The sequence below is a fragment of the Oncorhynchus keta genome, unplaced genomic scaffold, assembly GCF_023373465.1.
Source record: "Oncorhynchus keta strain PuntledgeMale-10-30-2019 unplaced genomic scaffold, Oket_V2 Un_contig_403_pilon_pilon, whole genome shotgun sequence".
Lineage (NCBI taxonomy): Eukaryota > Metazoa > Chordata > Actinopteri > Salmoniformes > Salmonidae > Oncorhynchus > Oncorhynchus keta.
In genome coordinates this window covers 6,194-12,072 of record NW_026287570.1, presented here as the reverse complement: position 1 = coordinate 12,072, position 5,879 = coordinate 6,194, and the positions used below count along the sequence as shown (strand labels likewise).

The following is a 5,879-nucleotide window of genomic DNA, read 5'->3' as shown; positions in this document are numbered from 1 at the left end:
CTATACATGGCATGTTGTCCAAATCTGTGATTGGATTCAATCCCGGCCTCACTCAAACCGTGAGCATGTCTGTCTGCTTGTTGGTTTACCATGTTTGTTGTCTTGGTCCTGTACCGTTTAACCACTAACTAAACATCCCCATGTCTGTCTGCCAGTGTATTACGAGGGTCTGCAGGACAAGCTGGCCCAGGTGCGTGATGCGAGAGCCGCTCTGAACGCCCTACGAGACGAGCACAGAGAGAAGCTGCGTCGTGCTGCCGAGGAGGCGGAGAGACAGAGACAGATCCAGTTGGCCCAGAAACTAGAGATCATGAGACAGAAGAAACAGGTGACAGAACTGGGGAACAACGGGGGCTGGGAGTCTGTTTAGGAGGGGTGCTGTGTTATAGATAATAACAGGACTGGGAGTCTGTTTAGGAGAGGTGCTGTGTTATAGATAATAACAGGGCTGGGAGTCTGTTTAGGAGGGGTGCTGTGTTATAGATAATAACAGGTGACAGACTGGGGAACAAACAGGGCTGGGAGTCTGTTTAGATATATTGTGTAGAACAGCTCAGCTGTAGTGTTTAAAGGCCCAGTGCAGTGAAAAACGTGATTTCCTTGTTATTCACATGATGAGGTATGGGTTGTTCTGTAGAGATGCAGCTTCAGCCTGTTAGGTGGTATGTGGTGTCTGATGGGTGTCTGATGTGGTGACTGTTTCAGGAGTACCTAGAGATGCAGCATGAGCCTGTTAGGTGGTATATGGTGTCTGATGTGGTGTCTGATGTGGTGACTGTTTCAGGAGTACCTAGAGATGCAGCATGAGCCTGTTAGGTGGTATATGGTGTCTGATGTGGTGTCTGATATGGTGTCTGATATGGTGTCTGATGTGGTGTCTGATGTGGTGTCTGATGTGGTGTCTGATGTGGTGTCTGATGGGTGTCTGATATGGTGTCTGATGTGGTGACTGTTTCAGGAGTACCTAGAGATGCCCAGCGTCAGCACTATACCATCCAGCGGCTCCAGGAGCAGGAGAAGGAGAGACAGATGAGGCTGGAGCAACAGAAACACACCATCCAGATGAGAGCCCAGATGCCTGCCTTCCCCATGTCCTACCCACAGGTAGACACTATACTATACCCTCCCCACAGGTAGACACTATACTATACTATACCCACAGGTAGACACTATACTATACCCTACCCACAGGTAGACACTATACTATACCCTACCCACAGGTAGACACTATACTATACCCTACCCACAGGTAGACACTATACTATACCCTACCCACAGGTAGACACTATACTATACCCTCCCCCACAGGTAGACACTATACTATACCCTACCCACAGGTAGACACTATACTATACCTCCCCACAGGTAGACACTACACTACCCTACCCACAGGTAGACACTATACTATACCCTACCCACAGGTAGACACTACACTACCCTACCCACAGGTAGACACTATACTATACCCTACCCACAGGTAGACACTATACTATACCCTCCCCACAGGTAGACACTATACTATACCCTCCCCACAGGTAGACACTACACCACCCTACCCACAGGTAGACACTATACTATACCCTCCCCACAGGTAGACACTACACTACCCTACCCACAGGTAGACACTATACTATACCCTACCCACAGGTAGACACTACACTACCCTACCCACAGGTAGACACTATACTATACCCTACCCACAGGTAGACACTATACTATACCCTCCCACAGGTAGACACTATACTATACCCTCCCCACAGGTGGACACTACACTACCCTACCCACAGGTAGACACTATACTATACCCTCCCCACAGGTGGACACTATACTATACCCTCCCCACAGGTGGACACTATACTACCCTCCCCACAGGTAGACACTACACTATACCCTACCCACAGGCAGACACTATACTATACCCTCCCCCACAGGTAGACACTATACTATACCCTACCCACAGGTAGACACTATACTATACCCTACCCACAGGTAGACACTATACTGCCCCTACCCACAGGTGGACACTATACTATACCCTACCCACAGGTACCCTATACTCCCACAGGTAGACACTATACTATACCCTACCCACAGGCAGACACTATACTATACCCTACCCACAGGTAGACACTACACTACCCTACCCACAGGTAGACACTATACTATGCCCTACCCACAGGTAGACACTATACTATACCCCACTATACCCACAGGTAGACACTACACTGCCCTACCCACAGGTGGACACTATACTATACCCTACCCACAGGTAGACACTATACTATACCCTCCCCACAGGTGGACACTATACACTACCCTGCCCACAGGTAGACACTATACTATACCCTCCCCCACAGGTAGACACTACACTACCCTACCCACAGGTAGACACTATACTATACCCTACCCACAGGTAGACACTATACTGCTACCCACAGGTAGACCTATACTATACCCCACACAGGTAGACACTATACTATACCCTCCCACAGGTAGACACTATACTATACCCTACCCACAGGTAGACACTATACTATACCCCCCCACAGGTAGACACTATACTATACCCTCCCCACAGGTAGACACTATACTATACCCTCCCCACAGGTAGACACTACACCCCTACCCACAGGTAGACACTATACTATACCCTACCCACAGGTAGACACTACCCCACTATACCCATCCCCCACAGGTAGACACTACACTACCCTACCCACAGGTAGACACTATACTATACCCCTGCCCACAGGTAGACACTATACTATACCCTACCCACAGGTAGACACTATACTATACCCTACCCACAGGTAGACACTATACTATACCCTCCCCACAGGTAGACACTATACTACCCTACCCACAGGTAGACACTATACTATACCCCCCCCAGGTAGACACTACTATATACCCTACCCACAGGTGGACACTATACTATACCCTACCCACAGGTAGACACTACACTACCCTACCCACAGGTAGACACTATACTATACCCTACCCACAGGTAGACACTATACTATACCCTACCCACAGGTAGACACTATACTATACCCTCCCCACAGGTAGACACTATACTATACCCTCCCCACAGGTAGACACTACACTACCCTACCCACAGGTAGACACTATACTATACCCTCCCCACAGGTAGACACTATACTATACCCTACCCACAGGTAGACACTATACTATACCTCCCCACAGGTAGACACTACACTATACCCTGCCCACAGGTAGACACTATACTATACCCTCCCACAGGTAGACACTACACTACCCTACCCACAGGTAGACACTACACTATACCCTACCCACAGGTAGACACTATACTATACCCTACCCACAGGTAGACACTACACTACCCTACCCACAGGTAGACACTATACTATACCCTACCCACAGGTAGACACTATACTATACCCTCCCCACAGGTAGACACTACACTACCCTACCCACAGGTAGACACTATACTATACCCACAGGTAGACACTACTATACCCACAGGTAGACACTATACTATACCCTACCCACAGGTAGACACTATACTATACCCTCCCCACAGGTAGACACTACACTACCCTACCCACAGGTAGACACTATACTATACCCTACCCACAGGTAGACACTATACTATACCCTCCCCACAGGTAGACACTACACTACCCTACCCACAGGTAGACACTATACTATACCCTACCCACAGGTAGACACTATACTATACCCTACCCACAGGTAGACACTATACTATACCCTACCCACAGGTAGACACTATACCCTACCCACAGGTAGACACTATACTATACCCTACCCACAGGTAGACACTATACTATACCCTACCCACAGGTAGACACTATACTATACTATACCCACAGGTAGACACTATACTATACCCACAGGTAGACACTATACTATACCCACAGGTAGACACTATACTATACCCACAGGTAGACACTATACTATACCCACAGGTAGACACTATACCCACAGGTAGACACTATACTATACCCTCCCCACAGGTAGACACTACACTACCCTACCCACAGGCAGACACTATACTATACCCTACCCACAGGTAGACACTATACTATACACCCACAGGTAGACACTATACTATACCCACAGGTAGACACTATAGTATACCCTCCCCACAGGTAGACACTATACACTACCCTACCCACAGGTAGACACTATACTATACCCTACCCACAGGTAGACTATACTACCCTACCCACAGGTGGACACTATACTACATCCTACCCACAGGTAGACACTATACTATACCCTACCCACAGGTAGACACTATACTATACCCTACCCACAGGTAGACACTATACTATACCCTACCCACAGGTAGACACTATACTATACCCTACCCACAGGTAGACACTATACTATATACCCTACCCACAGGTAGACACTATACTATATATACCCTACCCACAGGTGACACTATACTACCCTACCCACAGGTAGACACTATACTATACCCTACCCACAGGTAGACACTATACTATACCCTACCCACAGGTAGACACTATACCCCTACAAACAGGCAGACACTATACTATACCCTACCCACAGGTAGACACTATACTATACCCTCCCCACAGGTAGACACTACACTACCCTACCCACAGGTAGACACTATACTATACCCTACCCACAGGTAGACACTATACTATACCCTACCCACAGGTAGACACTATACTATATATACCCTACCCACAGGTAGACACTACACTACCCCTCCCCACAGGTAGACACTATACACTACCCTACCCACAGGTAGACACTATACTATACCCTACCCACAGGTGACACTATACTATACCCTCCCCACAGGTAGACACTACACTACCCTACCCACAGGTAGACACTATACTATACCCTCCCCACAGGTAGACACTACACTACCCTACCCACAGGTAGACACTATACTATACCCTACCCACAGGTAGACACTATACTATACCCTACCCACAGGTAGACACTACACTATACCCTACCCACAGGTAGACACTATACTATACCCTACCCACAGGTAGACACTATACTATACCCTACCCACAGGCAGACACTATACTATACCCTCCCCACAGGTAGACACTATACTATACCCCACCCACAGGTAGACACTACACTACCCACAGGTACCCACAGGTAGACACTATACTATACCCTACCCACAGGTAGACACTATACTATACCCTCCCCACAGGTAGACCTACACTACCCTACCCACAGGTAGACACTATACTATACCCTACCCACAGGTAGACACTATACTATACCCTACCCACAGGTAGATACTATACTATACCCTACCCACAGGTAGACACTATACTATACTATACCTACCCACAGGTAGACACTATACTATACCCTACCCACAGGTAGACACTATACTATACCCTACCCACAGGTAGACACTATACTATACTATACCCACCCACAGGTAGACACTATACTATACCCACAGGTAGACACTATACTATACCCACAGGTAGACACTATACTATACCCACAGGTAGACACTATACTACCCTACCCACAGGTAGACACTATACCCCTACCCAGGTAGACACTATACTATACCCCTCCCCACAGGTAGACACTACACTACCCTACCCACAGGTAGACACTATACTATACCCTACCCACAGGTAGACACTATACTATACACACAGGTAGACACTATACTATACCCACCCACAGGTAGACACTATACTATATACCCTCCCCACAGGTAGACACTACACCCCACCCTGCCCACACAGGTAGACACTATACTTCATAGACCCTACCCACAGGTAGACACTATACTATACCCCTACCCACAGGTGGACACTATACTATACCCTGCCCACAGGTGGACA

The 5,879-nt window shown here is 47.8% G+C and overlaps 2 long non-coding RNA genes across 2 annotated transcripts; both read left to right on the top strand.

The window, feature by feature from the left end:
- The first annotated feature begins 1,360 nt into the window (after positions 1-1,360).
- On the top strand, positions 1,361-5,544 carry LOC127924432 (uncharacterized). Its single transcript, XR_008117902.1, has 5 exons — positions 1,361-1,535; positions 2,124-2,179; positions 3,537-3,764; positions 3,818-3,971; positions 5,459-5,544. It is a non-coding gene; the product is annotated as an uncharacterized LOC127924432 (long non-coding RNA).
- Positions 4,820-5,443, top strand: LOC127924433 (uncharacterized). Its single transcript, XR_008117903.1, has 3 exons — positions 4,820-4,872; positions 5,277-5,334; positions 5,368-5,443. It is a non-coding gene; the product is annotated as an uncharacterized LOC127924433 (long non-coding RNA).
- Positions 5,545-5,879: the final 335 nt, after the last annotated feature.